This window comes from Parasteatoda tepidariorum, chromosome 5 (assembly GCF_043381705.1).
Source record: "Parasteatoda tepidariorum isolate YZ-2023 chromosome 5, CAS_Ptep_4.0, whole genome shotgun sequence".
NCBI classification, from domain to species: domain Eukaryota; kingdom Metazoa; phylum Arthropoda; class Arachnida; order Araneae; family Theridiidae; genus Parasteatoda; species Parasteatoda tepidariorum.
Genome location: NC_092208.1, coordinates 34,048,880 through 34,061,333, shown reverse-complemented (window position 1 = coordinate 34,061,333; position 12,454 = coordinate 34,048,880). Strand labels below are relative to the sequence as shown.

The following is a 12,454-nucleotide window of genomic DNA, read 5'->3' as shown; positions in this document are numbered from 1 at the left end:
TTTTAGAAATTTAGAATTTAGCTCAAAATTAAAATCGAATAGAATGGAACAGAATAAAAAATAACAGAACAGAATTAAGTTAAATAAAATAAAATAATATAATATAAAATAAAATAAATAGAATGAAATAAAATAAATTCCAAGATACAAAGTAGAAGTTTTGGTTCAATTAAGATCCTTTTAATTCGATGAAATTGATCAATCTATAATAACTATTTTTAAATGATAGTACTGCTAAATTACGATCTGTTTGGCATTAATCAAAATTGAACAAGAATTAATAATCATTAAATAATATATAACAAATTAAATTAAATATCTAATGAGCAATATTTAATGAAATACACACAGTGATGTTTCTATAAATAAAGATTTTTCTTGGAAAATCGTCATATTCTAAAATAATTTTTTCGAAAGAAGTATAATCAATAGTGATTTCACTAACAGACACTAACAGAGCTTATTCTAATTTTAGTCCAATTATTTTTATTCTAGATTCGTTTCAAATATCCTAAATATCCTATTCCTGGAATAACAAATTAACAATTTGATAAAGGAAAAAGACTTAATCGTAGCTAAATCCCAGATAATTTAGTTGACGATTTCAAATGGAAATTCTTTCACATCTTTTCTTTTCTCTATTACAATCAGTTAAGTGGATAGGCTTACTTAAATAAGCTCATGAAACAAAATACTCTTTAAAAATCAGGGTCACAAAATATAGGATTTAGTCAAATTAAAATGCTTTCAATTCGGAGAATGAAATTGATTATCAATCTAAAGTAGCTCATTTAACTGATACTATGATCAATCTTTGAGCTAAAAACTAATCAATTTTCGAACTAAGGCATTGATTGGCTGATGTCTTAATGGAATTATACTTAATTAAATAGTTTTAAATTTCTCAGTACCTGCTTATACGAAATAAATAGGTAAAATATTTACTACTTTAATTTCGTAATGAAAGGAATGTTTTTGTTTGGAGAAACTATTTATTTTTCTGGTAAGTGTAAAATAATAAAAGGGAAAAATGAATATGACTGAAGTTGATACGTAAAAAGCATATTAGTAAAAAAATGTTCAATGAACAGAAAAAAAAAACGGATCCTCCTGAATAATTTTTGTTCTAATGATCGAATATTCACGTTTTAGGAATTAATTTCAATGGCTTGAGAGAAGGATCTTAAATATACTAATTAATTAGTGTAGACAATATTTTAAGCTACGAGAACAGACGAAAAAAAAAACGTACTTTCTCTGTATAATACACCTTCTTTCGACGGATTCGAATTTTTAACCTCTAAAATATAGGGGGTAGCCGCAATACTGTCTCAATAGTTTGGTCGGGAGAGTGGTTCAAAGTTTGGACCTCTTAATGGAAATTTTACTTCCTGCATATCTTGAGAAACCAATTGAAGCATTTTTGCACACAATTTTAAAATTCGTTTATCCAAAGATAATTTTACGCAAAACATAACTTTTTGTAAATATGTATTATCTTATTTAATAATAGTAGAAAAATATTTAATTGTTCAGCCTAAAAATTTTGCATCATTTTGAAGAATGTAATTTATCATGGCAAAATATAAAATTTGAGCGAAATAGGTTGTATTTCCCCCTTAAGTTCCTGAAAAGCTGAATTTTAAACATACGAATTCTTTAAAGTTTCTTTTCTGCAAACGACTTTGCTCAATCATATAATGCGACTTCATCTTGCCGTAAGAGGCTAATTCAAATTAAAGATTTCTACTTCATCAATAGAGATGCATGAGAATACGATACGACGATACATGAGATACGACACATGATAACAGCCGATGGACTCGTGCTATGAGCTCACAAAATATAAGAGGTACTTTGAATTTGGAAAGTATAGTCTGAGTAATTGGCTTAAGAAAGCAGTCAGAAATACTATTGAAAGTTATTTTTATTCTTTCACTTAACTCTAAACTCAATTCAGCTTATCAGAAACTCTTTGTACACAGTTATAAAGTTTTTAGATGTTGAAAAAACTCTAAAAATTGTATGAATGACTACTTTATTTCAAGTAAATACTGATTGGAGTGCTCATACTTACCTTTTAGGCTGTATTTAAATTTTAACATCAATATTTGACAAAGATTACACCAATGTTTTTCAAAGATTACCAAATGTTTTTACTCTATTCATGGTTGGCAACAGGCCGGAGTATGTGTTGTTGACGTTTTTGAATGTCCGCAAATTTTAGAAAACATAGGTAAATTGTGATTTCATTTTTGCTAAAAGTGATAATCACAATAACAAAAGACTCCAGCTTTATACATAATTATTTAGTTTACTTATTTATTTGCATTATTTCTGAAGATATGAACTGTTTTAATTTTCTAATAGTGATAGTGAACATTGACTACCTAAGTTATAATCAATCAATCTTTTTTTCAATCGTTCAATCTTTTTTTTTCGGATTGAGCTGGCAAACTGATGATAGCCTTCTTAATTGCGAAAAAACTTTCAGTTTTATTTACTGATTTATCAAGAATATTGATTGTAGTCGATTATTTTCCAAGTAATTTCATTCTTCGTGTAAGACTGATTTGACAAACTGCTCATGGAAATTTCAAAAAAAGAAAAAAAAAAAAAGANAAAAAAAAAAAAAAAAAAAAAAAAAAAACGTGTATGTTATATTTGTGTTTTCATATGATTCACATAAATCTGTCAAATTTATAAAAAATTTAATGATATTTTACTCCCATTCACTGTGGTTTTGTTCAAATTTATATTAATATTTTGCTTGATTCTGATATTTGATTAGAAAACTAATTTTATTTTGAGAAAAAATGTATATATGGGTCCTAAATTTATAATTCCAGCATTATACTGAACCGAAAAGTAAACTTTATTGACTTTTATGTGTATTATACGTCTTTAAATAATAATAATAATAATAATAATAATAATATATACATANTATATATATAAAATTATTTCCAGTGGTCTCTTAATCAAAGGTTCGAATTAGAGATGTCAGTTAGTTATAAATTTTGTTCTTATAAAAATAAATATATAAAAATTGGGCAGTTTTTAAAAAAAATTACAAAATTGTTTTCATTAAGTTAACATTTTTTTATAAAAAAAATTACAACTATTTTTTTAATTAAGTAACTGATTTAAACTGCATATGATGGAGTCTAGACTGATTGTATTTCTCCATTGGAGAAACTGGCGTTCTTTTCCGACGCAGACGTAAAAGTATTTCTGTAAAAGTGTTTTCCCCTTTGAAAGAGATACAAGGCAGTGAAGTACTCGAACTAAAACCATTGGATTGAGTAAAAAAAAAGAAGAAATTGAAGTGGATGAACTTCTTAACCTTTTTCCTTTGCATGACTTCATAGATAAACTAATTAGTGTCATTTTTTGTCGTTAAACATTTTTCGAAGAATAAGAGAGCAAAGCCTTTGTTCAATTGGAATTAGAGCATATGCCGTGTTTTTCAATTGGATAATAAGATTTTTCTTAAAATTATAGAAATCGCTTTATTTTTCAGAATGTTTTAAAAAAATTACTTATAACAATTTTAATTGCGTTAAAGTAGTTCATTTTAAAATGGTTCTTAAATATCCAAGAATTGATTATCGTTTATTTAAGTAAACCTAGAAATAAAGATTTTAAAAGAAATAAAAATAAACGTATATTTGCATGACTTGATTTTATTTTATTTACTAAAGCAATATTTTGGATTACGAAATCAGATAAAAATACGCATTACCTCTGAATAAATATAACTTTTTTTGATGGATTCAGATTTTTGACCCTCAAAATATGGAGATTAACCATAATCTGGAAAATACGGTTCCAATAATTTAGTCAGGAGAGCGGTCGAAAATGTGTTTCGTTATTGCTAGTTTCTGCATCCTCCTCATAGCTAGTGCATAAAATATTTTAAAGCATTAATTTTCATGTTGTCTTTCAATTAAGAAAATAAATTCAAAGCTGTTATGTTTACGTAACGCACCACAATGTAGCGCACTCTGACCAACAGACTAATAGTAATTTTCAATTTTATCTTAAAATATTTTGTTTTCTGAATGGCGTAGAGCAGCTGAATCACATGGCGGATGGGCAAAGTCTCCTGGGGTAAGAGTATCTAGGTCATTGGCGTAACCGTACAAGAAATTCCGTGGTTTTTACCACCATTTACCTCCGCAAATACAAGTTAAATTCACTCAAAAGTACTTTACATAGGTTAAGCTGTTCCAATGCTTCGTTCTGGACTTCTATTGTTTTGTGGGTTGTGTTCAAAATGGAAAGCTATGGAGTTAATTTTTTGTAGCCACAAATCCAATGTCTTAATGTTGTTCGTAAAATAAAAGTCCTCTTTTCACTTTCCAATCAGGTGACTTATATTCGAAACGCAGCGGTGGCAGGTTGATACGAATTTTGCACCCAACTCTCACCGACCACAGTGCTGCACAAAATAGTGCAGTGGTAGACGGATCATGGGTTAAAATCCCCTTTGCCATCGAAGGATTTCATGTTTTCCCTCTTTATGTAACACAAATGTGGGCTAATTCCATCAAAAAGTCCAACACGAAGGCAAATTTCTCCCAATACTTGATCCAGGAGTTCCCTTGTCTTCTGGATTGGGTTCAAAATTACAAGGCTACGTGAACATTAGCTGTCGTTAACCCCAAAATTGGGTCCGCTGTTCAAAGCTGATTATTAAAAAAAAATATTATCCATTTTCATTAAATTGTTTCTTGGACTATAAGAACTAATATGAAAATAAAGGCAAACTTTGTTAATTCAGTGTAGCATTTATTTTAAAATGATGAAAATCAAAACTGAAATCTTGATGAAATCCTAGATAAATTTAATCAATACAGCTGGATTGAAGAAATCACTTTTTAAAAGCTTGTCAACATTTCCCGATCTTCGTTCACTTTCTTACCAATTTCCTTGGATATCTTTTCCTACTCCGCAACTAAAAACAGTTTCTTTTTCGTCCCTAGCAACCGTGCCTCTTTGACGGTGGTCAATCTTTTTTTTTCTTTTTCAATTCACCTTTTTTGTAAGAGTTTTTCTGATAATCGATTAATTTATTTATTCACTAAGGTATCGGTTGCGGTTAGTAGGACGCAAAAAGCTTATGGGAAATCAAAAGATCCTTAAACTTGCAGCGCGAAGAAAACATATCTGAACTTCGAAATATAGGGAGAAAAATCAGAAATAAATTCACTTACTTAACGGAAAAGATTTTCCTGATTAACTTCGCTTTAGGTGCTATTATAAAACAACAGAAGATTTCAATTTGGAGCAACAAATTTTAAAATAAATGTGAATTATACTATTATATGCATTATTTTAAATCCGAATGAAGATAAAGTATATTAAAGTAAATCTAACTAACGTGAATAAAGAATAAATAAAAATAAAAAAGGGGAATAAAGTACCGAAAATAGCATACTTTCTCTTTTTGAATTTATTTATCATTTTAGATTTCTTTTCGAACTAAAGATTAGCAATAATTAAGTGTCGAAAAACGTAGTCTTTACTCTTGCAAAAATTACTCAGTACAGCCAAGTTTGATAATTTTAAGTGTACAGAGCGCAAAAAATAACCGAAACAATTTAAATATCTTTTGATCTAATGGTCTGATAGTACAAATATTCAATCTAAATGCTTTGAGGAGGTCACTTGACATATGCTAATTAGTTAATGCACACGTTATTTTAAGTACCTACATTCTCTAAATAAACGGGCCTTTTATTCGATGGATTTGGATTTCTGATGCCAAGAATATAGATGATAGCCACAATCTGGGAAATATGATCCCCATAGTTTGGTCCGGAAAGTGATCCAAAGTTCGGACCCCTTAAAGTTTATTTTACTTTTGGCGTATTTCAAAGTATAGTATCTCGAGAACTTTTTAGGCGAAATTGTTTTAGCCTAATGATATAAGTTTTGCACTCAATTATAAAATTCGTTGATCCAAAGATAGTTGCACACAAACATTTTTTAAAAATAATTATTTATTATTATTTTTTACTATTTTGTTTAAGAATAGTCAAAAAAACTTTGAATTGCAAGGAAGACAAATTTTTATATTATCTTAAGGAATTTAATTTTATGTGACAAAATTAAAAATTTGAACAAAATTGGTCGAATAGTTCCTGAGAAATTTAATTTAAAAAAAGTCAGTTGCTTAAAATTCAATAATTCTACGAATTGTTAATAAGAAATCGAAATCTAAATATCTGGCTTTTTTTTTTAAATTCGATTTCTCAGGAACTATTCGATCAATTTTGTTCAATTTTCAATCAGATGCAAAGTACTTTTTTGCATCTGATTTCGTAACTGATTTCTTAACGTAACTGATATCGTAACTAAAATATGGTCCTCACTAATTAATTAGTATTAAGATCAGCTAATTAATTAGTATTACCAAACCATTAAGATTGAGTCCTAGAACGTAAAGATACAATGATTATATCAAACGTTATTTTGGGTGGTAGGTTTTTTTTAATTTTGCGCATTGTGCTTATTTTATTAATGAATATCATGATCCTAGTTATTCTTTAGGGGAGAACTCCGAACTTGATGAAATAAAAAGATAAAAATAATTCTTGCCTTTGCCCTGAATGATATTTAAATACTTCAGAAAATTGACACCTAATAAAAATTGAACCACGTGGTGTCTCACATTCTGTGGCCGCAAAAGTAAATATTTTATGGTGCTTGTAAGTTCCCTTCTATTGTCTCCTACCTACCTTTTCATTCATGCATTGATTGAAGCTAGAAGGAAACGTTTTGCCCCATTCATAAGGAATCCCGCCAACGCCTGACCAATTCTATCCTATCCCCGCCAACCTTTCAGCCCCCTTATTTTTTTCTTCACTGCCAGACACAAGACTTACCTCCCTCCCTCTTTCGGAATTTCCCCGCCTGCAGAATAACGCGTGGGTGACGACGCATGCGCACATCATCTAAGATCCATCCTGCCTCCTCCCGCACTCGAATAGCATCCACAGTGGAAGTTTCAGAGATGAGATAGAAGATAGTATCCCTTTTGGAGTTTCAGGATTCTGAAGATCCAAGTCCCTATCCGATCCCTGGATGCAGAAGATTACAATAGAAGAGGAATCAAGAGCGGACTGAATCCGAGTGAGGGATTCGGGATTGATGGAAAGGGGTCCTCCATGTTGTCACCAACGCGGATGTCAACAATGAGGTTTGGGATGTTGATGAAAAGGGTTACAGGTTATCATTGACAGGTTAGTAGTAAGATCTGTTTTGGATAAGTGGTTGATCTCAACTAAGAAAAAGTTTTTGAATCCTTTCATTGATTGAATGATGGGTAATGGACATTATTTGTCTAGAGGGGTTGTGTGGCTGTTAAGCAACAGGCTGATGGTAGATAAGAACTTCACAATCACTTTTAGAAAAATATTAGAAATTGAATTGAGCTCTAAAAGTTTAAAGCCGTTCAAATTGTTAAAACACAATATGATTTTTATTCATATTACATAAAGAATTTTATTTAAAGTATAATTCACGAACAAATGTAACAAGTCATGCTGAATTAAAATTGCAAAATTGATAACAATATTTTTCTTGAAAAGTAATTTCTAAAAAGAGTTTAAAACTGGCTTCTTAGTGATATTTGCTTTTTCAGCAATGATCATTTTTAGAAATAATTTTTTAATGAAATATCATAATCATTCTCTTAAAAATCGATAAATCCCATTAAAAAATTTAGTACATCCTCTAATTGTAATACGTTTGATGTAAGCATGAAATAATTAACTTTTATTTTGTAGTTTTAATTACAGGTATGGCAAAAATTTCAAAATTTTAATTTAAATAATCACAATTATAAAATATTTTTTTTTAGTACAAAGATAATAAATATTTATGCTGCATGCAATATTACATTTATTGAATATATTACTTAAAATTGATTGCACTTTGCAATTTTACAGAAAAAATAACGTGAATTACATGAACTTATTCTTTTAACATTAATTATTTTTAAGAAAACTTTATTTTCTGGCTCGATTTTGAGAATTGTAATTGATTTTAATTATGGTAAAAATTAAATAACTTATCTGCAATGATTGTGAATTCGAAGTATTTTTGTTAATATAGTTTTCATTTTACATATATTTTGAATAACTTTAATTCTTTAATAAAATGAAATGTATTTTTTAGTTTCCTCATGAAAAATGGCTTTCTGATACATATAAAGACTCCTTAATTTTATTTTCAACTCTTACAACGAGTTTCGACAGTATTCAATAATTTTCCCATATATTAATGACTCAAAAAATTTCAATTCATTCACATTTCAGTATTAATTTATGTTCAATCTTTAAAATCAAATTGTTGATTTGAAATTGTATTTATATTTGTTGAAATATGATCTTCAAACTTGAATAGGGTTTGAAATTGAAACATCATAATTACAGAATTTAAACCAAAATTCAAAAGCTATTTCGATGCTGTGCTTTTTTTATATTTTTATTTCATAGGATTTGCATTACGTTTTTTGTGTAATTACTTCATGTGTAATTATTTTATGTATAGTACTCTTTTAACTCACGGTTTGCATGCAGTTTCTAGCAATATACGCACCGTACCGAATTCAATGTGAAAAAAAACTTCCGTGAAACTAGTTTCAAGTTAACAAAGCAAATGGCACTAAAAATATGATTGGTGCAAAAGCAAAATGTAAAATTGAAACAAACTCCAGAGAGTGTATTTAAATTCTAGTAATTGTATTTCCAAGGTGAAAATCTAGATTGTGCTAGCAATATAAGCACCGTACATGGCATTGTACCGAATTCAATGTAAAAAAAAACTTCCGTGAAATTAATTTCAAGTTAACAAAGCAAATGGCACTAAAAATATGATTGGTTCAAATGCAAAATTGAAACAAACTCCAGAGAGTGTATTTAAATTTTAGTAACTGTATTTCCTAGGGTGAAAATGAAGATTGTGTTGATCTTGCCATTAAAAACTTTAAGACAAAAAGAAAGAAACTTGAAGGTTCTACCTATTTGTCAGCTCTCACCAATTCTCATTATGGATTATCAATTATATGTATTATAAGATCTCGTAGTGAAGTCACAAATTCCATCAGCACGACAGCTTAGTACAGGTCAGAGCCACCCCACCTAGCACGATCATATGCTAGGTTTCTCCATCTATTGATGGCCATAGTTTTAAGATCTTTTCTTTACAGCATCAATTCATCTGATTCTCAGTCTTTCTTCTTCTTCTTTTTTTTTTTTTTTTGGTTGCATGTAAACTTTCCAAAAGTCAGCTTCTTGTCTGGGTCACCATCATTCTCTCGATCAGATTTTTTAAGGGCTACAATTGTAAAGAGTGCCTTCGTGTCAAGTTCCTATTCTCAAGTCTAAATTCTTGCCAAGACGTCTGGGATGAAATTCATCCTGATAAAACTCCTTAGGATTTCTGAACTGGGATTTTGTTACAGGATAGAGTAGTTAACCCTATGCTCAACCCCAACTAGAAGACTTGTTTTGGTGTCTCTCCTTTAACCTGTCCTGTTTGGGTGACCCTTCCAGGAGTCGAAGCTCCCTCCGGGGTATCAAATTGAGTGTCTATTGTTAATATCTCGATTACCGTTAAAGCTCGTAAGCCGTTACTGTGTTGTAAATTACCTAGCTAATCTGCAGATATATAATATTAATATAACTAATATAATATTTTGAATCATTTGGTTCTTTGTATTATTATTTAATTGATTGATTTTGTCAACAAACTTGTTGATTTGTTCATTTCTTATGTATCGAAAAATAAATATCATGTTAATTTAAGGGAACAGAAACGCGCTGTTAATCCAGTAAAGCTCTTACTCATTAATCATCTTAATATCATCTTAAATATTAAGTAAGCTCTCAATTTTAAAGAGGGATTAGAAAGTTGTGAGCAGATTAGGATTAAAGACTAATGAACGATTTAAAATAACTATTTAAATTAAGAAGTAAAATAAATAAAACAATTTTAACAAGAAATTCTTCAAATAACGCTTTTTTTAATATAAAAAAATGATTTTAAATTTTTATTTACAATTTGTTGAAGCTGAATGAAAATTGATTAATCTACATAATGTTTGAAAAACAAACTATTCTGAAGCAATATTTTTAATCTGGGAAAAATTTAAAAACTGCTTGGCATGTATATACAAGAAATACATATCTGGAGCAAACAAATTGCTATGCATACAAATGGGTACCTGCAACTCAAGAAAAAAATCATTGAAATCAGATGGTTGTGTACAAACAAGACGGTATGTTAATGTTAAAGGTTTAGGTTTGGTTTATTATCACGCTGAATCAATTTTCGGATCAAATTTTTAATCAAAACTTATTTTTGAATCATATCATACAAAAGTACCACGCTTCAGCAACCAATCAGGATAAACACCCACGCTTGACGTCGCTTGTAGGTACCAAGATGAATCAAATTTACTTGTCATAATACTGTAAATAAATATTTCAGTTAAACAATGTTTTTTATTACTCCTGAGCACACTCAAATTTATTCGATAAATAAGTATACTAATACCTAGTTTTACCCAATCGGGTTGGAAATTACAGGGATTTAGCATACATCCAAAAAATAACTCTTTTATCATTCAAAATATAGCATTTTTACATTAAGTTTTTTTGTTTTGTTTTTGGATCTAAAAGGTTATTTTATCATAAAAATAAGAACTTTAGCAATTGTATTCAAGGAGTTTCTTAAGAGAAAAAAAGGATACTTTAAGAACTAGGTTGCTAATTTACAATCCAGTGATTTTTAACGACTTACTCTCTCTCTTGGAGAATTTTCTCTTGACTGTAGCTGGTAGCAAATATAATGAAAACTTTTAGTTCTTTTAAAATTTGTTACCTGAACTAAAAGTTGAAAATCAAGTTATTTTTTATTTAAGAAAATGCCAAACAGGGGAGGGTGTCGTTAAAAGCCGCTGGATTGGAAAATCGCAACCCGATTTTTATACTACTCTCCCCTATGTCAAATATCATAACTGTATTTATTGCTTTTTTATTATTCTTAAACAATATATCTAACTAAAAATAATTTAATAGTTAAAAATTAACATAACATCTAAAAAATATATTGAATCTATTATGAAAGTAGAGTTAGGTTAATTAGCTGTACTAAAAAAAATGTACTACTTTGTGTGCATTTGTTGTGTTGTATTTGTTTTTACAAAGTGTACGGTTATTATGCGTAGCACCCCGTCTCGTAATCTAGGCTAATTTAAATAATAAATTTTGCAGATTAATAGCATCATTATATTTTATGAAGTCTTGGGGAATCAGTGTATTTTAATGTCAAAATAACAGTTGTACAGTCATGAAAAAAATTAAAATTAGCAACGAATCCTAACATTAATATTAAATTACTTACTTTGTACTTCTAAGTAGAAAAAAGTTTTTACCAGGACATCAATATTTTCATCTTTATACTATAAAAAATTTCTTAATATTGAATCATTTAGGCTGAAAAATAAAATATTCCAGCAATCAAAAATAATTTGTAAGTTCAATACATTTTAGGCTTCTAGTATATTTTCCGTCAATTGTAATTTTTGGTTATTCCTAGAGTATTTTACTGCACCTTATCATCACTACCTTATCATCCCTTATCATTTACCAGTTCTAAAAACCCGAGGTAGACTGAAACGTCACATTCCAGAGGATAGACTTCTCACCTGCCAATGAGGTGACCCGGGGTCGAATGTCAGCGATGGCTGGTCGATACGAATACCGCACCCTGCTCGCACTGACCACAATGCTAACATAAAATATCCTCAGAGGTAGACGGATCATGAGTTACCTTGCCATCAGGGTAACCTTGGAGGTTTCCTCTCCTCGTGACACAAATGAGGTATAGTTCCATCATAGTCCTCCACGTCCCAATGAGTGATCCAGGACTTCCTTTCTCTTCTGGGTTGGGCTCAAAATTACAAGGCTACCGAGTTGAACTCTGTTATTCATTAACTCAGCATTAGGTCTACTGTTCAGCTCCAGTTATAAAATAAAGTATAAATTATCTGATTAACGTTTCTGTAAATAATTAAAAATCTCTGTAGAAACCTAAGTATAAACATATAGAGTTAACGAAGCACAAATAGAGATGCATTTCTCTGACCTGCCCCAGAAGGGAGAGAAAAAACACAACACTGAATATACACACCGAAGAGCCATCACATTATGACCGCCCTGCTAATAACATGTAGGACCACCTTTAGCCCTCAAAACTGCTAGCACCCGCCGCCGCAAGGCCAAGACATGACTTGAAAGTCACTGGAATGTTCCTCGACGATTCGACCCTTATGACATGGTGCATTATCCTGATGGTAAACACCATCCCCCTCAGGAAAAACTGTTGCCATGAATGGGTGAACCTGGTCTGCAACTATGTTCAAGTAGCTTACAGACGT

General features: G+C 30.0%; 1 protein-coding gene across 2 annotated transcripts in view; it reads left to right on the top strand.

Moving 5' to 3' along the window:
- LOC107436151 (speckle type BTB/POZ protein) overlaps window positions 1-12,454 on the top strand; it is a 48,261-nt gene that overhangs the window by 13,301 nt on the left and 22,506 nt on the right. The window contains exon 1 of one of the 2 annotated variants that reach the window (XM_071181273.1): window positions 6,972-7,250. The exons of the other annotated variant lie outside the window; for it this stretch is intronic. The gene's annotated coding sequence lies outside the window, so the exon portion shown is untranslated. Of the gene's footprint in view, window positions 1-6,971; window positions 7,251-12,454 lie in introns of those variants that run through there. 2 annotated transcript variants of the gene reach the window in all.